The following is a 27,578-nucleotide window of genomic DNA, read 5'->3' on the forward strand; positions in this document are numbered from 1 at the left end:
GAAATGACAGGGCATTTGAAGCAAGCAGCGTTTGGCATTCCTTAGTGATTCCTCTATTTAAAGGTAACCGTGGCAAGACTGTTTCTCCATGTGTGTCTGGATGGGTCAGTAATGGGCTCCTAGTGACAGTACGCGAGCATGTTTGTCCCAAATGTCCAGGTTTGGAGCTACTGAGCACTTCCGGTGTGGCCAGTCTGAACTGAGCTGTCCTGCAGGTACAAAATACATGCTCGATTTCAAGACCTCATATGAAAAAAAAAAAATGTAATTACTTTACAGTCGTTATAGGTTGAAATGGTAATATATTTTATAGAGTGAGTTAAATAAAGTTTTATTATGGTTAATTTAATTTCCTATTTCCTTTTACTTTTTAAAATCGTAGCTACTAAAAATTTTTATACATTGCATGTGCAGCTTGCGCTATGTTTCTTTTGGACAGTGCTGGTTTCATCTCCGTGAAAAGCTCACTTGAGACTTCAAGCCCTTTTGAGAAACACTGGTCATTTATAGCTTCTAGAAAAGTGTAGAATGTGTAGAGTTCATCTGCTTTGAACCATATTACGTCAGTCTTCATTTCTCTGAAGTACTGGCAAATGGCAGATTCTTGCAGATCTGGGGATATGCAATTTGTTTTCTCTTCCTGAGAGAACAACCCTATACTCTGCCATATTCTGGTTCTTTTTCTATTAATTTTGCAATATTCTGGTCACTCCCTCCATTTGTTATCTGTGCCCGCTTTGCATTTTTCATGACATGTCTTGAGGACCATCTTCTGGCTGCAGAGGTACGTTTCACTCATTGCGTTGAGCTCAATGAGACTGCACAGGACACAGCTACTGATTGATTAGCTCACCTTGTTAATTGTAGGCACAACCGTGTTCCAGATCCCTCAGGGCCTAACAGTGACCTGATTGTCACCCCAGTAAGAAACTAGAAGAATTGAGCTATCATTCCTTCAGGGATCCAAACAGAAGGAGAATTTTCAGATTTTGGCCAAAGGCCAGGGTGTCCGCTCTCGTTCCTGGCAAAGCTGCCCATGAGGTTAGAGCAGCGCTGGACTCCCCCTCGTGTGGCACTCGAGTGCCAGTGGCGGGGGCCGGGGGGTGGTCTGTGCTGGGTTAGCCTGTTGCCACGGGGTTTCCAAAGTTACATCATATATTTAGGTCCCTGAGTTTGACTTGAAAATAAAGTACAACTTTTCCCCTTGAGTTGATTATACAGAGGAGCCCTGGTGAACTCCAGCCACAAATAAAACTCGTTCTGAAAGATTTCTTTTCATATGTGCCTTTCCCATGGTGTGTTCTTTGCTTCCCAGTGTTCACAATTGCAGGCTAGCCAAGAAGAAAGAACTGTGTATTTATCGCACTTGACTTTGTCCTGAAGAGTTGTTACAGAGGTTGGGTTTTTGCTGCTTTTTAGAATTAAGTACCAGTTCATTGGCTGGGGCTTTTGTCTCCCCTATTCTGTGACGCTCTAGCCCCTGAGAAGTTCTGCCTTGCCCCTCAGAAACCCTGTCACACTCTTTCTTGAACAAGAAGATGTTGCTTCATTCAGTAAAACCCGTCGTGAACTAACAGCTCATCCAGTAGATGGGAGCTCAGAAACCTTACCCATTTTTAACATTTTTCCTGCATTTGTATTTTTCCTATAATGCAAGGACACTCTTAAGATTGCTCACTTGCTATGTTAGGACTGGGACAACAGGGCAATAGATTAGAAATCTTCCTCTGGGCTCTGTGACAGGCCTCTGCCAGAGCATCCTGTCCCTGTTCAAGTCCAGGAAATCTGACCATAGTGACCAGGGTGTCCACCTAGGAGAAGGGGCCTTCCTCAAATAGATGAGGATCTGGGAACGAAGTCCAAATAAAAGACACAGACTTGCGGGACCAGAAGCCACTGCCACCTGGGGAAACGGGAGATCTTGATTTGCTTCCGCTCAGCCCACAACCCTTCTTGCTCTTACGTGGGAAGGTGGGTGTGCCACTGTAATCGCTTGCACGTTGGGGTGTGCTGGGCCCTTCGCCCTTTTGCACACATATGTCTGCTACCCGACATCTACTTTTGGGCCCCAGGTTGGGCTTGAAGAGTGCTGCGGTGAGGACTTACGTGTGGCCCCTGCTCTCTGAGGACTCGCTGCTTGTCACTGGCATGTCTCCTCCTGACAAGAAAGCAGGTAGTCTCGCCTTCCACGTTCTCCCAGACTCCTGAAAGTTAGGGAGCTGTCGTCAAGTGTCTGTCTCTAGTCACCAGATAGTTTCTTAAGCGCCTTCCATCATTCGCTGCTCTGACCTTCCAGGCAGGAGGCACATTTACTAATTTCTGATTCCAAAATTATCTCAGCTTTACTGCTTCAATAATTTATCTAATAACTCCCTAGTCCAAACAACTTAGATTTCCGAACATTTCAGATGTAAAAGTCATGCCTGTTAAGGTCAGATGTCTGTTTATTTGGTTGCGAATGATACTTGAAACGCTGCAGTGTGAATGTGAGTATAGACACCTCATCCAAGAAGGGCCCAGGACTCACTGTGAGCACTGCCTGTGCTCACTCAGCGGTTTTCAAGTACCGCGAGGACCGGAAGTGCTTTTATTTTCTGTAAACTTGAGCAATGTAGGGAGATATCAGAAATGTAACTTATCTTGGGGGCGCCTGGGTGGCTCAGTCAGTTGAGTGTCTGACTTCGGCTCAGGTCGTGATCTCATGATTCATGAGTTCGAGCCCCACATCGAGCTCACTGCTGTCAGCGCAGAGCCTGCTTCGGATCCTCTGTCTCCCTCTCTCTGCCCCTCCCCCACTTGCGCTCTCTCAAAAATAAATATAAAATATATATGTGTATACACACACACACACACACACACACACACACACACACACACACACTTATCTTATTTTAAGTGAACAAGAAACGTAATTGCTCAGTTTGTTTTCCAAAGAGATAGTTTCGCATCCGAAACAGGGTGCGAACGTTCCAGGGTGAACGTTCTTCGGTTGAGAAATGCTTTCCGTTTTGTGGGGGAGTCCCGCACAGGCAGGTTGCTGGCAGAGCGCACTTAGTAGACCGGTGACATTGGTGACCGAGTGTCAATCCTGTTTTGCTCCGGTGGCCAGTCTGCCTTCTTCACAGCGTCGGTGACACTGGCTCAGCAGACACCCCACACGCTGAGGCAGAATAAGGACTCAGCAACGCCTCGTGCTCATCCGGTCTGGTTTGTGTTGGCGGTTTATACCGTCACCGTTCCATCAGAATCTCTGGGCTCAGGGCCTGGACGCGGACACCGTGCCCAGCGAGTCTAATGTGGCGCCCGGCCTGGCGGGCACCGGCCTCCCACGCTCCCCTGGGTAACGCGTGTGGATTTACTGCCGAAATAGGTGCCGTGTAATCATCTTTAATCTCTTCATAAATCCGAGGGATTTTCTTTCCTTCTGCCCAAACTTGTAAAACTTGTCACTTTTCTACATTCGTTTACTTAGTCTTGATCACAGAAAGTAAACAGGAATATCAGAAATGTTCGTTTTTTCTGATGAGGCCAGTTGAAAACATCCCCGTTTTTATGCTGCTCTAGACGGAATGGTTCGGCTTCTCTGTTTCTTCACAACCCAAACGATCGTGCTTGAGAGTTTCGCTGTAGGTTCAGGGGGTAACCCAGCTGTCACCCAGCCACGCGGGGGGCACGTGACAGGTGCCAGAACCCAGAGCTGGTGGTGACGCACATTATTTTTCTACGTGGTACAATACACGTAACGTAAAAGTTACCGTCGTAACCCTTTTGAAGTGTTCACTTCAGGGGCATTGAGTTCATTCCCATTGCCGTGTCCCATTACCACAGCCCGTCCACGGCTCTCTCCGTCCTCCCATTCCCCTCCCCGGCCCCGGGCCGCCCGGTTCTGCTTCCTGTGTCTATGTCTACTGTCTATGACAGTATTTCTCCTTCTGCCACTGGCTTATTTCACCCTCAAGTTCACCCCTGTTGTTGTGTATGTCAGAATGCTCCTCTGCTCTGAGGCTGAATAGTGTTGCATTGTGTGTGGAGACCACGTCTGTTTCTCCCCCCACCCACTGGTGCACCCCGGGGCTGCTTCCAGCTTCCGGTCATCGTGAGTGATGCCGGTGACCAGGAGCGTTCAGATCTCTCAAGTCCTCGCTTTCAGTGCTTTGGGGAATGTACCCAGAAGTGGAGCTACGGAGTCCCGTGATGATGTTTCGAGTTTCCTGAGCTTGCCACCACACGTGGTTACCTTGACCTGAGTCATGCGTTTCGGGCACACCGTCCCTTCCTCAGTGCCACCACTGATGCTGGCCCGCAGACCTCCCGGTGCCAGTGCTCACGCCTGCCTTACTGCGGCGAAACGCAGACCCCCTCATGCTGCACCTCAAGTTTCTTCGGGGACTTGCTGTCGCTCCCAGCCTCCTGCTGTGTCCTACAGGGCCTTGCGCCTCGCACGCACACACCCCACGTGTGCACCTGCCCTCTCTCCCCCTAGTGTGGTATGTCAGGTAACAGGAGGGGTTTGTCTTAATCCCTCACCCCTTCCTGACATTCTCTGCCTCCTCTTACCAAGTAAATGAAAAATCTCAAAGGAAAAAAATAAATTTATCCAGTGAGTCTGTGGAGGTGAGGGGAGAACAGAATAAATCTTGATGCAGTTAACAAGTGTTACAGCACAAAGGCTAACCTGAGAAGGTCCTGGGGAGATGAACTTGGACCCAAGACCCACGAGGAAACACATAGAAAATCAATGAAAATGCTTTAAAACAGATTTCAGTACGAGCATTGGGCACAGACATGGTGTCAGACTTACAAATGTGATTGAGGAGGTACAGACAACATAGGTTGTAAACCACAAGACTGATGAGGGAGGCAGAGAACCTCTTCTTGGCACTGAGAGTGAGTGAGAACGGAGAGAAGGGGCCGGATGGTGGGGCATCCGGGGGAGCTTTGCGCTGAGGCCCGGAAAGGGGGCGGGTTCTGCTGGGCTGCTGTCTCAGCAGGGGTCTGCATGGGGGATGAGCATCCAGTTCCGTTCTGTTTTACGTCCTTTACGTTAAAGATTCACACTTTGCATGGATATGTTTCCTGTGACCATGGGGCCATTCCTCAAGGTGGAGAGACATGGGCATGCCTGGAGGTCAAAGCTCCACGTCTGATTCTCGGGGAACCCCTGACCATAACCACTATATGTAAAATGAATACGTGTTTCCCTTGAGGCCCGAAATGCAGTGCACGTGAGCCCCTGTCGTCCCCCCTCCGGGGCCATCCCCTCCCCTGGGCCCTGTCTTCAGCCTCCCCGCCTCAGCATCCGGGCCCTGTGAGCTGTTGGCTCTGTCTGTGGCCGCCCCACCACCACCACCACCCCCTCCCCAGCTTTGGGAGGAGGCCAAGTCTCTTCCATCGTCTCAGCTCCCATGTCCCTTGGTCCCCTTTTATGGAAATGAGACCAGGTGACAGGACCTTCCTAGAGGTTTGCAGGTAGTGGAAGGGAACGACTCGGAAAGCTACCAGGCGTGTCCTCTCCCAGGGACTCCCCGCCTTCTCCCGCCTGCACTCCCAGCCTGTGCCCGTGGTCTGCTGGCCCCGAGCTCCAAGGGTATGTGGAAGCTTTTCCCTCCTCAGAATACAAGCAGATACTAAGATTCCTCACCCCTGTCCAAACCGCTTTCCGGGCTCCCAGCACTGCATCAGCCTAGTACGGGGCAGCTGACAGACGGACATCGTGTCCTGTGCTCACAGGAGCCATGGCCTCATCCTGTGCTCTCCATCCCTGCCCCGACCACCGCCCAGAGAAACGGCAGCTCTGCGAGACTGAGGTGCTTCTCTAGAAATCTCCGTGACCAAGAATAGAGCTCCCCTGCCCGAGGAGGGAGGCCTCTTGCATCTCCCCCGGGATACTGGGGATGAGTCGGTTCAATTGTGTTCAACTCACACGTGAGTTTCCCAAATCGTGAAACACTCGGCCCCAAAGGGGAATCGGCCTCCTACCTCTTATAACTGCTTAGTGACTTTTAAATGACCTCGTAAGTTTTCAAAAAATGGAGGGCCTCGAAAAGGCATTAGTGCTGTTAAAAAATGTGGTTGACTCTATTGTGGTTTTGGTGTATTTAGACATCTACTTAATGCCAGATTGCCACTGTTAATCAGAAAACACACCCCAGGCATATGCATTTCAAACCTATATCTGCCCACATACTCTTTAAAAATATATATAATGGAAGGCATATATACTTTTTCAAAAAAATTAGCTTGGAAAAGAGCAGATTTTAGTCAGTCAGAACAGCTGCTAATGTAAATCCCTGTGGGAAGAGGAACCACACCAAGAACAAAGAGTGGTCCCTCTTCTGAGCCCCCTGCAGCCACAACGGGGTGATCCGTCCAAGACCTGTGATTAAGGACCGTGTTCTGTGCAGCATGTAATTATGGAGCCTCACAAGTGGGCCATTACTCTCTGAATGCTTCATGTTGGAGGTATTTTCATGTTCCAACTTTACATTAAAGTGTTTATTAAAACAGGAAAAAACCATGAGCAGGTATTGACAGTGTCCATATTAAGATGATCACAAAATTATATACATAGCACAGTCATAAACAATGAGAAAACCGTCTTCCCACACTTGCTTTAAATGGCCACGGCACAGTGTTTAGGGAAAGAAACCTAATCAGGGGAGAAGGGATCACCAGGGACCGTCGGAGGCCGCTCTCCTCAGCATGATGCACAGGCTGGGGGTGTGGCTGCAGGTACAAGGCAGGAGGCATCTGCTTCCCGCTTCTCTCTGGACCGCAGTTTTCCAGCTGCCTCCTCTCTGACATTTGTGCATTTCAGACATTGCAATTTATTAGACAAACTGGGATTTCTCTTTTAAATGTATTCACTCTCATTAGGGTCTGCAGGAGCTGGGGGAAATTACAGAGATGATGTGTTTGGTAAGCAATTGTGTAAGAGTACAGTGTGCTGGTTTTCATTAGTGTTTTGGACGCGAATAGATGCTGTCCACAGTGGGAAACAACAGTATTTCGGTCGGACTGACTTTGCGCTTGTCTCCACGATTTATTTAGTAGCTCCTGGCTCCGAGAACACCTGATAAAATAGCACCTAGGAAGTGTGTGCCAGCCAAACCCAAGTGTATTTTGGCTTTTGCCTCTCTCTTCCTTCTGTTCAGAGAAGCATGAGATGACTTTGTAATTATGTTCCCAGCACTCACTTTCCTATGAATGGTGAGAATTTTGGTAGATTTGACCGTAAATCCTTAAAGTCGAGCTGCCCCTGCAAGGAGAAGGGAAAATACCTCGGGAATTCCAGCTGATTCTGGGGAAGTGGGCCCTGACAGGTTCGGAAGCACAAGTGCGTGAGGAGAGCTCTGGTGCCTCTGTTCCCAGGAAAATGAACGTGGCTGTACAACTTGCATGCAATTCCAGCAACCCCACGTTCAGAACTTCCATTCTAAACAATAGAAGAAAAAGCCAGATTTTAAACCTTACTTGTAGACGTTTTGCATTTCGCACCAAAAATTAAATCGCGAAAAGGTGTAAACTGAGAAGTCTTCCTCCCAGTCCCGTCGGCTGTGTAAGGAGTAAGGATGACCATTTTATTCATTTCTTCCTCCTCCTTCTGGTATTTTGTGTAGCAAGTACAAACATTCACTTATTCTTGCCTCCGTTTTCTTACGGGAAAGGTAGCATATTTTGGCCTTTTTCAGTCGGTCATGTCTTTTAGAAACGGCATAACCTCGTTCCTTCTGACGGGTGTGTTGGACCTGGTGCGTCCCTCGGGGGTGCACGTGGGCCATGCCATGCGGTTGGCAGTCCCCTGCTGTCACAGGCACACTGTGGCCGTGTGCTGTGCACGCCGTCACCCTGCTCCCTGCACAGGTTTACTGTGAGGTGGGATTCTCAAAGTCCAGTGCACGGGTTGAAGGGTAAATGCGCTCATGGAAGCAGACTTTTGAAGAAGAATCACCTGAATCATAAATTAACTACATCAGAAAAATAACTACATCATAAAGGTGCCATATAACGACATTTTGTTTTATATATTTTTTAATTTCGATAGGAGTCATGAAAATGGGATCTGTACCAAACCCCTTGAGTTCTCTCGTTTCATTTTACCCACTTAAGGGGGTGGGGGGGGGGACCTTTGAATAAGGTCTCTCTTTAAAGTGATTCATATAAATTAAATCATAAGTTTCTGTGTGACTCGAGCGAGGTGAGATTTTGGTGGCCATATTCCACAGGACTCCATGCAGGAGCATACTATGGGATATTACTGTAAGTAATATTTCACCAGTATCTGCTTTTATTCCAGATTGAGTCGAAAGCGTGCCAATTAGGAGTTTGCCACTGAGTGTTAAGTGGTGGTAGAAGCTTCCAGAGAATCAACAGCTGTTTGTAGTGCCTCTGTTTTGCCTCCCCTTCGTGCAGAGCCACTCAGGAGTCCAAATCACACCGTCACCTCTGAGAAACACGTTCCTGAAATGGCGCTGTCTCTGGGTTTTCTAAGGGGCTTTAAAGCCTCCGTACGTTCTCTGCACTTTCTGAAGGATTCAGTTTATCATTAACCTTTCGCAATGAATTTTGAAAAATACTGTTTTTAAATAGGTCCCCAACCTAAAAGTTGCTTCCTTCTTTATTGACACTACAGGAGGGTTTTGGAGGGGACAGAACTGGGCTGTGCAGGGCTGGAGGTCAGTCAGACGGTTAAGGAGGCTGACCTTTCAACTGTCGCCCCCACAGCCAGCTCTGTCTGGAAGAAGGATCCTTCCTGTCTGGAAGAAGGACCCTTCCTGGTGTTCTGTGTGGACCAGAGCGGGGCAACCCTGGAATCTTCCAAGTTGCTTTAGTGTCTGAGCCGTTGAGAGCGTTTTAGTGTAGTCTGACCAGCAGGGACAGGATTGCTTTGGACAGCTTGGTAATTCCATAAGGCTGACAATTCCAGGGGGTCATCATTTTCCCACAACTTTTCTAGTCACGCTCAGGACAGGAGGGGACCCACCATATGTATTATTTGAGAGACCCTTTCAAAGATTTAAGAGGGCTTTAAACAGGCTCATTTGCCTTGGCTGATTTGCAAGGCAGCTCTGGAATTCTGTATTATTTTTAATGGTAATGTAGCCCTGTGCGTCCCCTTGCATCTTTTCCTTTCCCACCCCTTTTCCTGAGTCTGTAGAGCTTTGAATCTACTAGAAGGAAAGAATACTGATGTGCTGTTCTTAGAGATTAGTTTCCTCCTGTCTCAGGAATAATCAGACCATTCCAGCCCTGGGTTATGGAGCAGATTGTTACCAGACAAGGGAGGAGGGGTGTATTAGTCAGCTCTGGTTACCAAAATACCACAGACTGCACGGCTTCAACAACAGCAATTTATTTTTTCATAGTTCTGGAAGCTGGAATTGCAAGGCGACGGCACCAGCAGGGTCGGTTTCCTTAAGGCCTCCCTCACTGGCTTGCAGACGGCCATCTTCTTGCCGTGTCCTCACGTGGTCCTCCTGTGTGCGCGTCCCTGGTGCCTCTGTGTGTTTAAAGTTCCTGTTCTTACAAGGACTCCAGTCAGATTAGGACCCACCCTAACAGCTTCATTTTAACCCAGTCACCTCTTTAAAGGCCCAGTCTCCACCTGTGGTTACATTCCTAGGAACTGTGGGTCAGGACTTCAACATACGGATTTGGGGGCAGGGGGGCCGGTCAGCCCATAGCAAAGGGTACTGTTGGAGCCCTGTAGCGGAGGGGATGTGTTGAGGGCTTGCGGTGTGCCAGGCACTGTGCTGCTCTTCTCTACATTTAGTCCTCAAGATGTACCCCAGTGCCCCCATTGTCATCCCATTTGATGACAAGAAAGTGGGGGCATAGAGGAATTAACTTGGCCACAAGTTCTTGACCACTGTGCATCCTGCTCTCCACACAAGCCGGAAGGAACCTTTGGTCCAGGGAAGAAGGTGTAGCTTCTAGAGACAAACTCAGGTGCCCGAGACCAGCCATCGTTGGTGGAAGAGCGGATTCCAGAAGCTGGTCTCCAAAGTCCACTGTCCCCAAGACCGTGCCTTCCTGGAGCCATAGGTACATTCCTGAGAGCCCACGCCACCCCCCCCCCCCACCCCCGGCAATCCCTTTGTCTGAGAAGGTTCCGTTTTGACTTCCTCATTTAAATGATGATAATTCCAGTTGCCTTCCATCACCCAAAGAGGTCCTCTTCCTGGGAACCCACCCTTCTTTTCTTTCCTTTGAGACACTTCTCTCATCTTCCCCCTCCTCTAGCGGAGCACCGGGCTGTATCCGCAGTGAGCGTCTTGTGATAAATGAATGGAACCACCATTCGCAAAAGGAAGAATTTTCTCCCCACCAGCCCCCTGAAAACAATCAAAACCTGCCACTTGGTTTTTCTTGCAAACTCTGGAGAAGTAGGCTTCCTGTCGGGTCTTCCCATTCTCCCTCCCTCGGTGGTTTTGTGGTCTACCCCACTCGAGTTTAGCAGAACTGGGACATCAGAGCATGTATTGGCCACAAGGGGTTGGTGACATTGCTCTAATTTTTTGAGCACTGTTGTTTCTGTTGTTTTTTAGGGAACACGTTTGTGAGGTTTCCCATCTCATGTTGCCATTCTGCAAATAACCCACAGTGCTGATGCAAACAGAGAATGTCACACAGTGAGTTAAAGTGAAACGTAAAAAAGGAGTACTTGAATGTGTGTTTTGTTACAGTAAGAGAAAAACTCACATCGTTTGTGAAAAGATAGTAAGGAAAGCAATGAAAAGGAGCCTATCGAATTTTTGGCACCCAGAGGTAGCGTTTGAATGCCTCAATAAAGGTGCTTTTGTGGATTGGCAACTGTGCTCGAAAGCAGCAGGAAATAATGTGCTGAATGGAGCCCTAAGAAGCAGGACTTAGTCATCCCACCCGCTCCCTCCAGAGCGGGCGGTGTTATCTGTGGGCTAAGAAACCGGACAAAACACCCTCTAAACAGGAGTATCTTTGTGCGTGGAACCTGAGAAGCCCGACCCGGGTGCCGCAGCTGTTTGGAGGCCAGCGCCGCGGACATGCTGCGCAGAGGGGAGACGCCGGGGACGGGGAGCGGGCCGGAATCGCTGTCCTAGGAAGCGTGGGCTGCAAGATCCCCGTGTCCGTGACTGTGGGACCCGTGTGGCTCCTGTAATTGGGGTTCGGAGCCAGCTTGAAGAGAGGCTACCAAAAACTCAGCAGGGTTATGAAGGGCGTTCAAGTCTCAGGAAGACACTAGTAATTTTGAGAGGAAATTATAGATAATATTCCTCAGAGTTAGGTCATTAGGGTTTCAATATCAAAATGTAGTCGATAATGCGCTGCATATTCCATCTTTTGCCTTTGAGGTTTTGGGGGACCTTTTCATCGTATTTTAGCTGCCTAATTATTAATGTATGTTTCCTCTTTGGAATACAAAGACTTTAGACCCTGTGGCTCATCTGAATTCTAGTTTTACAAAAGCTTCTCTTCTAAATTTTTTTTTAATGTTTATTTTTGAGAGAGAGAGAGAGAGAGAGACAAGAGTATGAGCAGGGGAGAGGCAGAGAGAGAGGGAGACACAGAGTCTGAGGCAGGCTCCAGACTCTGAGTGGCCAGCACACAGCCTGACGTGGGTCTCGAACTCATGAACCGCAAGATCGTGACCTGAGCCAGAGTCGGTCACTTAACTGACTGAGCCACTGAGGCACCCCAGAAATAGCTTTCTTTTTATGTATGTTTTTAGTTCTGATTTTAAAAGCACCATTTGTGGGGGCGCCTGGGTGGCTCAGTTAAGCGTCTGACTTCGGCTCAGGTCACGATCTCACGGTCCCTGAGTTCAAGCCCTGCGTTGGGCTCTGTGCTGACAGCTCAGAGCCTGGAGCCTGCTTCGGATTCTGTGTCTCCCTTTCTCTCTGACGCTCCCCCGTTCATGCTCTGTCTCTCTCTGTCTCAAAAATAAATAAACATTAAAAAAAAAGCACCATTTGTGGGGTGCCTGGGTGACTCAGTAGGCTAAGCATCCAACTCTTGATTCCCACTGTGGTCAGGATCTCACTGTTTGTGAGATCAAGCCCCTCGTCAGACTCTGCACTGACAGCATGGAGCCTGCTTGGGATTTTCTCTCCCCCCGCCCCTGCCCTCTGTCTCTCAAAAATAAATAAGCTTTAAAAAAAATGAAAATAAAAGCACCGTTAGTATATGACCTTCCCCCCCACCCTTTTTTTTGTTTGTTTCTTAAGACCTCCTTTTGCAAAAATGACCTTCATATTTTTTTGGATAGATTAATAATAGGCCCTTGAACATTGAAGTTCTAATTTTAAATATTTGAGGAATGGTCATCGCAGGAGACAGTTACATTAAAACTGATTTTTCGGGAGTGTTTTGACCAAAACAATTTCTTTCAAACCAACTTAAATCATGAGAATGAAATTGTTGAAGTTTTGCCCTACAAATATGCCGGCAGATAGTGATTTTATATTCCTACAGTATATTTCTTCAGTAAACCATAGATAACCTGTTTTCATAGGCCATGAATTTGTCTAATATGTTTCTTTTCCCACAGAAATTCTCCTCTGAATCTGCCTATTTTTCTCTAGTAACTTGTCCCACACTCTCAGTTTCTGTAGCTTTTTGTATTTATGCAACCAGAACGCTGAATTTGTTTTTTAAAACGTTTTATTTTGAAGTCATTTTAGACTTCCAGAAAAGCTGCAGAAATAGCACAAGGAATCCCTGCACCCCCTTTGCCTAGTGCACCCCACCCCCCTTGGCACACGGCACATGACCCTGGTTCGGTGACCAGGAGCCTTGATGCAGTTGTTAATTGGCCACAGCTCTTGTTTCAGTTTTGCCTTAAGGTCTTTTTGCCTGCCTCAGGGTCCAATCCAAGACACGTGTCGAATTTCGTTTCCAATCTGTGCTAGTTCCTCTGCCTTTTTTTTTTGTAATCTTTCGTGACCTTGACACCTTTGAAGTCTTACCAGTTCTTTGTTTTGTAAGCGGTCCCTCAGATTGGGTTTGTTGATCAGATGTCTTCTCATGACTGAATGTGGTGCGTGCACTTGTGGCAAGAATACCACAAAAATGACACTGTGCATCCCCGTGCGTTACCCGGGGGCTCGGGAGGATCCTGATGTGTGTCCCTGCTGGTGGTGGTGACCTTGGTCGCCTGGTTAGAGTGGTGACTGCAGTATTGCTTCGCTGTAAAGTTACTGTTCTTCTCTTTGTAAATAGTACCTTGTGGGAGTTATTTTGAAACTATGCAAATGCTGTTTCTCATCCTGCCTTTACCCACTCGTTTTAGCATTCGTCAGTGGTTCTCACCCAGAACCATCGTTATTGTGCTGCTTGCCTACTGGTGATTCCCCGTCTCCCTCATATCTTTTAAATTTATTAATTAGAATTCTGAAAGGAAGGGCTGTCCCTCTGCCCCATTTGCTTATTTATTCAGTTAATTGCATCAGTGTGGAGTCATGGGCATTTCATTCCACGAATCATAATCCAATATTGTCCTTATTTATTTGTTACTCAGATTGTTCGAGCTTCGGCCATTAGGAGCTCCTTCGAGTGGGCCTTTGTGCACTTTGGACACGCCCCATCGTTTTTTGCTTGCTTCCTTGCTTTCTGACACTACGAGGTTTTCCGGCTCCTCTTGTGTTTTCCTTGCTGCAACCCTAGATCAACCGTTTCTCTGAGAAGTCCTGGTTCTTTTTCTCGGAGAACGCTATGAAGCACTAAGGTCTTCTCGGTGGACACGTATGTGTACCTACCCATATGCACACACGTGTCTACGCTCATATACTCTGTCTCTCCACGTAAGCACGCATGGAAAGAAACGGGACTTGATGTCATACTGAGACCTCCAACTCCTGTTCGGCAACACAGGGCTCATTCTAGTCCTTCACCTCTCCTTGCTTGAAACCTTCCTTTCTGATAGTGAGACACCTGCATCTCATCATTCAGAATATACGATGGGCACCTGGGTGACTCAGTTGGTTAAGTGTCCGACTTCGGCTCATGATCTTGCAGTTCGTCGGTTTGAGCCCCGCGTCGGGCTCTGTGCTGACAGCTCGGAGCCTGGACCCTGCTTCGGATTCCGTGTCTCCCTCGCTCTCTGCCCCTCCCCCGCTCACACTCTGTCTCTCACAAACAATAAATAAACATTTAAAAAATCTGTTTAACACTTATATACTTTGAATCCTACGAGAAAAGGCTGTGATTTTCCTCCTTGGAAAGTGAATATTTTCTTTACCTAAAATGACTTGACTTTAGACGATTGAACTCCACCTGTTCTCACTGCTGACCCACACCTCTGTAAGACAAAAACTTACAAGTCTTTTGTCTTTGGCTTTACAGTTTGGAATCAAAAGAGGGTTTTTCAAAGTTACTTAGGTAAGCGCTTTCCTTTAGTGTGGCTATGTTTTCCTTTGTAATATGGCTAGATCCTTTGTGACTGTGTTTACCTTACATTTTGAGGACACATTTGCAGGCACCCCAGACCTAGTTGATCTTAATGATTTGTTTTGGGGGGATTTGAAACATAACCGTGGCCCCAAGAGTCAGCGCTCAACCTTCTGACACACGGGTCTCTCCCGCTCACTTTCCCTGCACCCCTGGCCTTGGATCCTCACAGACCAACCTCGGGTAACGTTTTGGAAGGCGCTGTCTTCGGCAGTGGAACTTCCCTTTTCTTTGTGACACTTTTAATTCTGTGTTTAGCTATCAAAGAAATATCCATAACCTATCAAAAATACCAAATGCCTAAAACGTTTGTCTTTAACCCACCACGTTTAGTCAGTTTACATGCCTTCCTTGTTCGCAAAGGGCGTCTCCGTCTGTCCGAGACTGAGCCCCCCATCCGTTTCTTTCCCCACGTGATAGAATCCTCACACGGCAGGCAGGCTCCCCCTGTGCCCAGAGCTTTGACCCCATCCCGCACATTCTCCGACTTCTCGGTCGCTTCCGATTTCCCTGCCGGTTGCGGCCCAACCTCCCTTCTTTCCCAGCTGCTCCGAGAAAGTGAGGTCCCCAGCCTCTGTCCTCCCCGCCGTCCCTTCCCCACACGTGGCCGCCGTGCCCACCAAGCGTTTCTGCCCGCAGGCTGCCGGGGCCACCCTGGGTCTTTCTCACGTGAACTTGGTTCAGACTCGTACCGCAAATCCCGGTCACACCACCCAGGCACGAATCGGCCTTGGAGTTCAAAACCTACTTCCGGGAAGCTTTTGCCCCACGGTCGGGGTTCTCTCCCCGCTTTGCCTCGGCACTCTTCACTGACGTCGGCATTTCAGTTGGTTCCATGCCTGTGGATCCGGAGAGTTAGATCATCACTCCTTCCGGGTGGGGGTCAGGCAGCACCTTCGCGTCATACAATTTATCTTTACGTACTTTATAAAGTGCCACGTTACTAGTAAACACTACGATAACCTCACACTTTCACACATGGAAGGGGGGATGGAAGCCTGCCTGCCTTTATTCCCCGTTTCCCTCTGTGTTACATCTCTCTCACACATGTGAACTTGACATTTTGAAGAAGGCAATTCCTGGGGAAATTTCACACATGTCTCAGCCAAAACTGTAGTATTCATTTTTAAGCATCATCCCCTTCCTCTTACTAGAGAACATAATATTACCCATAATCATTTTCCCTGACAGCTTTTTTTTTCTTTTTTCTTTTTTTTTTTTTTTTTTTACTTTTTTAAATTAATAGCCCTTGCTTGGCAGTCTATATTTTTGGAAAGGGACAAAGTAAAGTATTTAATAAAGGTTGTAGTAAATGAAACCTTAGAATGTCAATTAACTTGATTTCCTTTAGGACATAATTTTTACTGCCTTTTTTTTTTCTTTTTCTTCTGCCAATAAGAGAGAAGATTATTTATTCAGTAATAAAGTTTACTTGCATAAAAAGTGCTCTGTGCAGATTTCCGCCTCTTGCTTGGTCCTGGCCTGAGTATGCCATCTGGATCTATCACGGGACCGTTTATAGGGAAAAACAAACTTAGGCTTTGCTTTTGGTCTTTTAAGAAGAACAGGAGGCAAATCCTACTTCGTGGCAGTTTGTTTTAGGGAGGTGTTACAAGTACTCCAGACAGCTTTCTTCGGGTGCGATGGGTTTATGCTTTTTTTGTAGTTGTGAATTGTATGAAACTGAGAAAGAAACTAGAAGTCTATGCTGTTTTCACATTTCATACTTTGAGAATTTTTTGAATTCACTTCACAACTAGTGTGGGTGGTGGCGGAGGGAGAATACAAGTTGGACTTCCAACCGGGGAACTGAAAAGACGACATTTTTTCTTAGCAAAGCATTAAAACAACACAGAATCATCCGTACTGTTAGGTTAGATAAAACAGAGATAGGAGAATTACTGACAACTCAGGAGGGTAGTGCCTGGTTTGAAGTGTCGGCTCCAACAAATAACACCCCTTCAGAAAACGTTGAAGTAACAGAGAGCCCATTACAGTTTGAGAGTGTGTGAAAGAATATTCCAGGTGACTGCCTCCGAGCAGGAGATGGGCCATCACAGTTTGGAGAGCACCGTGCTTGCCTCTCAGATGAATGAGGAACAGGAGCGCGAGTACTCTCACGCGGGAGTCGGACAGTCAGACTTCATGGTGGTTAAACAGTGGAATATCGCCTACGAAGCCATTGTGCTGTGGGAGACGAGGGAGAGAACCCGTGAGAACTTTCAAATAAAGAGTAAGAATTTATGTCGGCTAAAGAAAATATCCCATTTCCCAAAGGGACAAAAATGAGCTTTTAAGATGCTTCGCTAAAAAGGCCTTTACGAATCACGAGTAGAGGTATTTATTTTCACTCGTACGGCTGCTGCCTGTAAGGAAGAGGGAAGCTATGTTTCTAATAAGCGAGGAGTGGCATTTTAGCCCAGTGATGTAACCGGTTGGCTGTAGACCGAACTGCGTGTCTTTTGGTTATCAAGTCACATCAGGAGGCACTATTTATTGTATGTCTCCGAGAAGACCTCCATCCAAACCCACACAAAGCCCGAGTCAGGAAGCCTGGCGTGGGGAGGGCGTCCGTCACTTGGCATTTCAGTGAGTGAGGAAGTCACAGCTCTGGCCGCTGGAGGAGAGCAGAAACATCTGGCTCACAGTGCGCCCTCAGAATTTCCTTGAGCTCCAACTAGAGTCACTGTGGTAGAATGTAATCCGCAGCGTCTGGATATTCCCACATGTGAGACCCAACTGTAAAGCGGCGCTCAGAGGCGAGGCAGAGGGAGCGGCCGGCCACGGGAGAGGAGCTGCGCCCGCCGGCCACGGCTGGGCCCCCGGGGCCGCGCGGTCCCTGCCCGCCAGCCTGCCAGCCTGCCCCCCCTGCTCGGGTCCCGGCCCGCCTCGCCTGCCCCCCCCCCCCCCCCCAGTGCCTGCCGAGCCGTTTGCCGGCTTTGCGAGAGAGCGGGTGCCTCCGGCTGCCGGCGGGGATAGGCAGGGCGGGAGCCCTGAGCCTGCAGCCTCGAGTCCGCCCGGCACCCACCATGCCGAACGGATTGAAGCCGGTGGACGCGCTGGACTCACTGCCCTCCGTCAGCTCGGCCTACAGCAGCGGCGGGCCGCCCGGCACCTGCAAGTACTGGATCCTCGACCTAGGTACGCACGCTTGCCGTGCACGCCCCTCCAGCCCGCTCCCCCGGCTCTGTTCTCTTGGGTGGCTGCCGGGGCGATGGCTGCATGCTTCGAGACGGCAGTGTGTCGTGCTTGAACGCCGGCCTGTGCTATCCGCTGCCCGCCTGGGAGAGGGGGGCTCTCGGAACGGGACGAGAAGCGCTCGTGTTGATTGATTGCGCGGCTGGGGGCACTCTCAATATCCGGGAACTGCTGCTGCTTATCCTTTCTTTCTTGTAAACGGCATGTAAATGGCCTAAAGGGATCTGTGCCACACACCTTCTTATGATCTGAGTTGGCCTCGGGTCTGTTTCAGGTTTAATTGCGGGGTGGGGGAGGGGTTCAGACCATTCAAGAAAACAGCAGTGTCCTGCATTCGTGTTTTGATTCTCTGGTTCCTTGTCTTAAGAACCGCAGCCATATAATAAGACAACGTAAAGTTAGGGGAAGGGACGCTGCAGCGACCACCAGTGTATTTCAAGGGAGTGCGTGTGCCAGGCTTTGGCTTTGCACACAGAACCAGAATTAAGACCAGGAAACATGACTGCAAAGGTCATTTGAGAAGTCGATGAGCTCCATGTTGAGGAAAAGGCAACAGGATACGAAAGAATGGAGTGAGGGTGGGGAGTGAGGTCTGTGGGTCTCCGCAGAACAGCCGCCCTGCAGCGCTCCAGAGGAGGCTGGCTTCCCAGCAGCAACTTGCACCATCTGTCCGGACCGTACAGCCATTAAATGAGTTTCTCACGAGGCCGTCTCTGGCTCACAGGCAGGGATGACTTCTAGCAGGATTTCGAGCCTGGCCTGGTACTCTTGCCGTTTGCCCCCCACTCTCAAACCATCCGTTACTCACATCTGTGCTTCGGAAGCGGGCCGCAAGAGGGACCAGCCAGGGGGATCTGGTGAGACCTTCTGGGCACTTCCAGAGCTTATTATGAGCTCAAGAGAGAAGGGATGAGGTGGAGGAACCCACCAGAGAAGGAGAGGTCGGAGGAAGGAGGAGGCAGAAAATGTGCCTTTAGCAACTCAGGGGAAGTGGCTCTGTTGACGCGTTTGTTCACGAAATGCGAGGAAGACAGCAAAATTATCTGGTTAGAGATAAGTGTTGGCTGCGTGAATACTGAATTTGTTGGTATAAACGTTAGTTTTTTATCAATATTCTGTGTATTTTTTGTTCACAAAGCTATCAAGACATTTTTAAGTCATGGACCATAACTTTTATCATATTTATATTAATTACATTGTTTGAGAATGGCCTTCCTCTCTAGAGGTGTCTGGGTCAGACAGGTCCCTTGTGACACCGTCCACTAGGAATTCTGCACCAGGCGGATGAAAGTAGATGATCCATAGATCTCTTCACTGAAAATAATAACATCTGGGCAGAAAAAAATCAAAAGTCTGATTTGAAGCCTGAGCCATTGAATAGCTCTGGGCCTTGAGAAAACTACCTTATGTCTCTGAACGTCAGGGTTTTTTTGTCTGTAAAATGGGAATAACAGTAGAGCCTTCTTCTCAATGTATCATACACCTCCCCAAAGCTTGGACCAAAATATTTTAATGAGCAGTTTTGCTAAGAGGTAATGGATTTTAAGAAGACAGCATTGTCTTTGTGGAGAGAATTTGAATCCTAGCGTTATTTTAGCTCTTTAGAAATTCTTCTGAAGAGACATTACTTAACTTTTAAATACTGGAGGATAGTTATGCTATCGTATTTTTCATTTCCCCGAGGCATATTTTTGTTCTGGCAGTCCTCAGACTATCATGGAAAGTCTAGGTGATGTTATCCAAGCTGTAACCACACAGCTAACACAAATTTGGAAAGAAATTGACGTCCACTGGAATTTTCATGGGGAAAAAAAATCTAATCTCCACAGTAAAGGATAGATGAGAGAAAGCAAAACTGTAGTTAATAATTTTTTTTTTGAGAGACATGACTGTCCATCTCTCTCCAAACCTTCATAGCAATTCCAAGACCAGTTCCAAGTTCCTGAATGTCATGTTATATCAGAATGGTATTTTAATACATTCTGATTCTACTTACTTAATTGATTATGTGGAAATCGAAGTACATCAGATTGAAAAGGAAAAATGATTTTGAGTAATATCCAAGAAATAAATCCCAAAATAACTTTAAAATGCCCAGCAAATCATAGAAAGTGATTGCAAGGCTTTTATTTAGACCCCCCAAGCAATCTGGGAGTTCGTTTATTGGAGAGTACCTTGGGAAAAGGCTGTTTTTCTGCTTTCTGACATATTCCTAAAGCATTCTCCTTCAAACGTGAATTAGTCTTGCTTGGAACAATCTTCACGAAAGCCCGTTTCATGTGCAGCCCTTGCCATTACCAATAACTGACACAGCCATGAGCCTGGAGAGCTTTACTGCTAAGCAATTGTCAGGAAGAGAACTCAGGTTTTAGGTAAGGTCAAGAACCATAAGTTATCTTTTAAGAGGGCTTCAGTGGGAGAGCCCTGTTACACTGATAAGATAGTGGAACTATTGAATTTGTTCACATTCTGAAATAAGTATATCCTTTTATAGGACACATGGAATCTATTCCAGTGCTGTACATATTCTCCTGACTAAGGAAAAGCATAACGTAGTGATCCTCCTTAACATTAAACAGATGCACACACAGAGGAGTGTGCCTTATCGTTCTCCTTGAACCCGCTTCACATCTTCTGTGTCTTTTTTGATGAGTGTGGATTCTCACCAATGCAATTTTTGTTTTGATAAATTAAAGGAAAACATTTCAAAGACTAAATGTAGGGAAGACGTTTCTTTGCCGAAACACGTCATATGCACCTGTTGTGACAGTGCGCATCATGTCAGAGATGCGCGTGCACAGGACATTCTGCTTCCTGTGAGTAGAGGAAAACCACCAAAGGGCTCTTAGCACAGCGTTGTATTGTTTCAGCTATGAAGGCCTTTTCACACAAGTTACCATGCAAACTAAATTCTAGCTCAAATCTGTTTTGCTCTTTAAGTATTTTTAAATGAGTCAGAGTTTATGACAGGATATGCATGATAATACAATGGGAATAGTGTGTTACTGTAGAAGTCAGGCCACCAGCGTTCCTGTGCTTGCTGACCCTGCCAGCGTGACCTCCACTAACTCCTTGTTAATCACACTCACCTGCAGCTTCTCACCTGTGCGTGCACGCGCGCGCACACACACACACACACACACACACACACACACACACACACAGCATCTGCTTGCTGCTGCTGTGTTTGTGTTCTCCGAAAACTACATTAAAGGTTATTTTTTCCTTGTAAGCAAACTGCAGTTTTTAAATAATTTTGTTTTCTCACTTTTGACTAATAAAAGATATATTTGTCACTCTGAACTTATGGTGACAGTTTTGAGGGGAAAAATCAAAAACAGTGTGAACACACTGAATTTATGTATATTTCCAACCAAAGTGCAAAGAAACTTAAAATTATCTGGCTTTATTTAGGAGGAACATGAAATTTTGAAGTATTAAAATTTTGAAGTTCATAAAATGGACTGAAAATTTCCTCAAAACCCAAAAATTTCCTCTGAGCCCTCAGACAGAACGGCCTTTCGTTGCTCTGGAATCCTTTCTTCTCTCTAGACAAGGAGCAGGCCTCTGCCCTTCGGCTGTGCTCCCTCTCTGGTATGTGCTCTTTCTAAGCATATTTCTTCAGCTAGACTTCAGGATGAACACAAATTTATGGCTCTTATGCTGAAGAATTTCCTCCAGGTGCTCGAAGTTAGCCTTGTGGTGAGCAAGCAAATCCATAAACCCAGGATAGCCTGCCTGAGAGCGTGGGGGTAAATGAGCCTCGAAATGAGTCCATGGGGGCTCCCCTCACTTCCTCTCCCGTCTCTGAGGACTGGCTGGGGGTGTGGGGGGAGGAGCCACAGCCCAGATGCTCCTGGTGAGTTTTTACAGTTCTCCCAGAAAACCATACAGACTCCACAGTATATGGCCCCAAAATACACAGTTTCTCTGAAACTGTATGCTAACTGTAAAATCGAAAAGAAGACAATGTACAGAAGGAGCAGCAGAGGGGGAAATAGCACAGGCAACTGCAGATTATGTTTGAACACATTTTCTTCTAGTCTTTATATGTGCAAACTGATGCCTATTTTACTTCTAAAACTTACTGTAAGAAATTGTCTCACTCCCATCCATTGTCCATTTTCTCAAATGCGTAGTTGAAGAAAGTTTCTGTTGTTATATCTTGTTAAAATTAAGAACAGTTCACACTGTCACGGAAACACGTAGACCCGGCAGCTTGAAAAGACGAGAGTGATTCTCGTGTCCAAAGACGCAGTCCTAAGGCAAGCCTCCCTCCCCCCCCCCCCACCACCCTCTCTCATCTCTGAAAGTGGACGGATTATTGTAAGAAGTGGCCCAGTGGCCCATGTGAATAAGGGAGTCTTTAAGAACAGGAAGGAGTGTGCTTATTGTGACGTGGAACTAAAAACTGAATGTTTTCCTTTTGTCTCTCCCCAGCTAACAAGAAAGCCAGCACATAGCGCTCCCCCAGCCGCCCTCCGCCCCTGCCCCCCACGCGGGGCGTCTGCTCACTTCCTACTGTGGCTTCCCTCCCGGGCTGTGGCAGTGCCATTCTGTCACACGGGGCATTAATTAAAGCCAAGGACCGGGTTTGTGCCATTAATTGGTGCTCATAGCAGAGGCGTTCTTTTCCTTGCCTTTGTCTCCCTGCCTGCTTTTGTTCCCTCCTGGAAAGACTCCAGGCCTCCCTTCCTTCCTTCCTTCTTTCTCAATGCACTCGCTCGGCTGCCCCGAGTAACCGCACAGGAGGCCCCGGGATTCTTAGAGAGCTGCCCTGCCCCAAGGCACGTCGGAGATCGGGATCTCACCTCCAGTGTTGGACCCGTGAACAACTCCGCAAACAGTTGCCCTGACCCTCTTTCCTTTGTGTTTTTAGCCTTTTGTCATTGTTTGGGGATGTGATATCCTAGAAAGGGAGTGGGCAGTTTTCAAGAAATTACAGACTCATCATTTGAGAAATCAAATTCAGGTCCACTCAGTTCTTGTAGGGGGCAGGGGGCGATGTCACAAAATCAGACTAAAAGTTTGGGATCGCAGCCCTTAACGCATTGTGTTCTTGGATGTGGGCTGTAACCGTGCGCACACAGGCACGCCTTGCCTCCTCAGCTGCGGTTAACATTTTAATCCCGTTTTTCAATGCCTCGCCTTAACTTAGAGGCTCATGTCGCCTTTGGGAGAGGTATTCCTGAAATATAATTGTGAACGGGATTCCTAACTGGCTAGGGCTTTCTGTGTTCTTTATTTTTGAACCCAACAACCAGGGACCCTAAAATATAACGCACTAGATACTTGCTTTGTGGTTTGTGGGGGAGGGGGGACCATCCCTTTCCTCATTCTCCACAGCTGGAACTCTTTCCAAACTAATATCCACCCCTTGAGGCTGAAGCTTCAGCAAACCTGCTGCGTCGAGGACGTGGAGAATGATGGTGTTTGGCAGGCTCGCTGCAGAGCGTTCCAAGGCCCTGGTCGTTTCGCCCTTAATGCCATGTAAAAATTAGCGTATGGTTATGCGGAATGAGTCACGTGGCTCTACGAAAACAAGTTTGCGTGGTTTATCGTGTATTTTGGCCAGCTCTGTTCTTAGGCAATTCATACGTTTTCTAGAGTGCATGAAAAAGGCTTTTGCGTGTTGGCATGCTGGATGTGGTCTTAATTAAAAATAAAAAATTTGTGCATGAATGAGGAGAAATCTGTCACCACCTGAAACAAATCAATCATGTAGTTTAAACCACTGACTACAGAATGTTCTCTTAAAACCATTTTGCGTGGGAGTGTCTTTGTGTATGTCCTGCTTCATTTAGAGGCATTTTCAACTTTAAGGAAATCTACAAATTGCCCCCCTAAAAAATCTTTGATCTCTTCTTTAAGAAGATACCCTGACTTATGTCATTTTTTTCCCAACAAGTAGTAAGAAGACGTTAAACAAAAGCATAAATATTCATTGCGAAGAGTACGGTTCAAATGTAAGCCTCCTACAGATAAGATGAAATGTTTTTATTGCTAACACTTTGTGTTTAATATCAGGAACAGTTATGCCCACAGGTTAAACATTTCATGTTTCTTAGCAGTCTTGGAACCTCTGAAAGGCAGAATCAGACAAAGAGAATGTTATGCGAGCCTCACAGGATTGCTTATTCCCCCCAAATTAGCTTTCTGTTCCCTTAAATGATGATTATCTATTCAGGGCTATAATAAATGCTGTATTGCCCTGGGAATAGCTTCCCAAATAAAGAAATTAAGACTCAAGAACCCATTATTTTATCACAGAAAAAAACTCATTTTCCCTAAGTCAGTGGTATACTAAATACTAAGGAATCTGGTAAACACACGGTATTTGTTTCTATAATAATGTTTTCCTTGTGTAAGTGACGTTAATCGTAAGTAAGTTTGTGAAAAGAACAGCCATTTGACTTTTTGGGAACACAGAGGGTCTCAGCTTCTGAAGAAGCCAAGCAGGAGGATACAGGAGCATTCGGAAGAGTTCTGCTCCTGAGCGTGGAAGCAGACGAGGGCAGCGCGCCCCAGGAGGTCACTGCTCCCCTACACGGCGGTTCCCTGGGGGGGCTGCACAGCCACACGCAGCGCCCTGCCCTGCAGAGACTGGTCTGGGGCTCACACCTTTCGTTCCCTCGTGTAGGAGACAGCAGTCAGACCACGCGAGGTGTCACCTCCACTGCCCAGGACTTCACGTGGGGCTGCGTGGTGGGGCCGCTCCGTGTCTGGAGAACTTTCCACGTGAGCACTGATGCTGCCCCGCCTCTCATTCCCATTTCCCAGCTGGTGTGGCTGGAGAGCCACGGAGCCCTAAGCAGGAGTGTAGGGGCCGGGCTGGAGTGGAGGGTGTCTGAAAACTCTGGGAGACGTAAATGTCTGCGGTTGCAGGATTTGTGTGTGTGTTTCCGGTCTCGTTTTTATGCAGTTTTTCAAAAAATGTCTTTCTTCCATCCAACAAGGATATCGTTAAACATCTGCTTTTGTCCTTGTGTAAAAGTCAGCCCAAATCCCCTCCCTGTCATCACTGGCAAGATAGCTCCTTGGGGATTTCTTTTCCCTTTGTGACAGCTTAGGCTTTCTATTGCAGAAAAGCCTGCCTGTTCGTCTCCCAAAAACTACATTTCAAGGGCTAACTCATGTAAAAGGCAAAGAAAATGGCCCTGTTACCCGGAGAAAGCAGGCGTATGGGCTGGAAGCTCTCCTCAAACAAAGCTAGCGTTTGTCCCGGGCAGAGGAGGCTCACGTGAAAAAGGAAGCCCCAACGTAAGAGCAGGGTTGAGAGAAGGAGACAAGAGCTCTGACGACATGGTTGTGTTCTCTGACGGGGTGGTTTGCGGCGCGTGAGTGTCTGCATCAGGCGAGCAGTCGACCCGACTCGCGTGTGCCTGGTCTCCCCCACCTCCCTGGAAAGGGGTGTCAGATCAGCAGGGCGCCCAGCGGCGTGAGGGGTTTCGTGTCGACCCTGCGCCTCGACCGGGGGCTGGTCCGCCTCTCATCCCTACGCCGCCCTCTCCCAGTGTCCCGGTCACAGGACACGACAGCTGCCAAACTCCTCTTTTCCTGAAGGCCAACAGCCTGCTGATGAACTGTCACCAGCCACAGACCTACTTGTACCCAGAGCATTCCTGACCCAGCACATGAGCCAGGGCCCATTTTGTTCAGGGTGTGGATAAGTCTGTTCACTCGATCCGTGTTAAATTCCTTACATTGATCCAGACTGGTCCGTCCTTTGGGTTATCCACCGTCGAAACTGACTCTCCCAGGGGCACCAGGGTGGCTCAGTCGGCTCAGTCATAATCCAGGTTGTGGAATCAAGCCGCATGTTGGGCTCTGTGCTGAGCACGGAGTTAAGATTCTTGCTCTCTTTCCCTCTGCCCCTCCCCTACATGTGTGTGTGCTCTCTCTCAAAACAAAAAAAAACAAAAAAAACTGACTCTCCTATTATTCCATTTGTGAGGTGTTTTCAAATCTCCACTTTGGCAGTTTGTGATATCCTGTTCATCTGATTAGCCAAGCAAAGGAGTAGGCCATCTGCTTTCATTTTTATTTAATTTTTTCACATTTCCTTATTGGAAATTCAAGTGTTGAAATTCACGTGGAGATTTTTTTTTTTTTAATTTCCCACACGTGGAGAAAGATCTTTAATTTTCTGACAGGTTAGCATTCCCCTCACGAGAATGAATTTGAGAGGGAAAATGACGCTTGCAGTTTTGCATTTGTTGACATAGCCACATTTTCCAATGATTATGTAATGCTTGAAGTGTCTTCAGAACCCACACCAAGAATAAATAGCACTTGGCGATTTCTCCGTGAGCCAAAGGAGCAAGTTTGCACGTGTGACTTCCGTTTGCACGTTTGTCTGGTGAGACATTATGAGCCGTGTGTCCCTCATGCTCCTCGCGTTATGTGGTGGTGAAAAGGCCCTTGTCTCTTCACGACGCGGCCCCCTAAGCGCACAGCAGGGTAATCGCCCTGTTTGTGCACACCCTCGCTTTCAGCCTCCGCCGAGAGACCAGGTAGAGCGAGTGTTTCTGTTTGAGGGCGGTGCTTTCTAGGCGAGTCGGTTTTCATGGGTGCCAGTGATTACATCGTGTTCTTCCACTCGGTCCCCCGAGGTGGGGGCTGGGGGGGGATGCTAGCGAACCCTGGTGTGAGTTCACGGGAGGGGCTGCTCCGGGAACAGCGAATGTGCTGGTCACTTTTGTGCGTTTTCTCAGGCAGCAAAGGACATGTGTGCTTTATTACAGCACGAGCTGTGGCCAGGCCGTGCTGGACCTCTGGTGGAATCCAGGGATCACTTTTAACAAACAACAGCAGCAACTTGGGAGTTTGATCTTTTCATGTTTTCAGTCTCTACTTCATATTGGAAAGCAAATTCAGAGCTCACGTGTTTGCGTTAAGGACCCCCCTTGCAGATTTGCCTTCAATGCTCACGCCACATTTTTCATTCCTTACCATTCTGCAGACTCTAGTGCTCAGGCCTTCTGTCCAGCTTCCCACTTTTTAAAAAGGCCGTCTCCTGTGTCAGCATGACTTCGTGTGACCGTTTGAGCCCCGGGTGAAGCCCCGGAGCCCTGGGACACCTGGACGTGGGCGTGTGCAGGAGAGGAGGTAACCGGCCGATGGCGCCGACGATGTGGTGGCCTGTCGTGTTGCAGGCCTGGTGGATCTTTATTGACGCTGGGGAGCAACTTAAGAATTGCAGGTTCAGAGATGGGCAGAGGCTGTGTAAGAGCAGTAGGGTAACCGGAATGAGCAGGAAGTCCCTCAGGAAACGTTTCCAGGCACTCGCTCACTTAAGTTTGGAGACATGCTTGCTCCGGTATCTGAAGCTCTGGAAGTAGAACTGCATCACTGGGCAGGTCGAGTTCCTCTTCGGTGCACAGAATTCCCCCCAAGTAACAGCCCAGCTTCACCTCGCTCATCATGGTTGTAAATTAACGGACTTAGCCCGTGGAGGTGGTTGTAGTCCTGTGTAAAACGAAATGTAGACATGTATCCGGGAAAATAAATGTATAGATTCGCTCACTTTTTATGTGATCCTCAAGAGGATTTCTAGTACATTATGGCCTTTTTGGGTTTTTTCATTCCAAAGAGATGTCACCTCAATTCCAAAAGCAGGGAATTAAAAGCCAATTTGACAAGAGTAGAAGTGACGGTCATTATTCAGAAAATTATGCTCTGGAATATTTGAACCCCAACCCAGTCAGCAACCAACTTACTCTTTGTTCCGTAAGTAATTTTCTACATCTGATTCTCACATGTACGTTGTGACCTTCCTGGCATGGTACAAGAATTTCCTAAATTAAAATGTGATTTGCTGCATCGAATCCTTGACAAGACAGAGGTTTGAGAAACTGCCGGAGGCCAGGTGCACCTGATTAAACCCTGCCCAGTCTGTTCTAAAATAGTCCGATGGAATTACCATCAGACATTGGAAGCAGCTGCCCCAAAGTGTC

General features: G+C 47.6%; 1 protein-coding gene across 6 annotated transcripts in view; it reads left to right on the forward strand.

Moving 5' to 3' along the window:
* The window catches only part of TRIO (trio Rho guanine nucleotide exchange factor), a 354,644-nt gene that overhangs the window by 277,098 nt on the left and 49,968 nt on the right, over positions 1 to 27,578 (forward strand). The gene's annotated exons all lie outside the window — the stretch shown is intronic.

This window comes from Panthera pardus, unplaced genomic scaffold, assembly GCF_024362965.1.
Source record: "Panthera pardus isolate Hobbes unplaced genomic scaffold, ASM2436296v1 HiC_scaffold_2, whole genome shotgun sequence".
In the NCBI taxonomy this organism is placed as follows: Eukaryota; Metazoa; Chordata; class Mammalia; order Carnivora; family Felidae; genus Panthera; species Panthera pardus.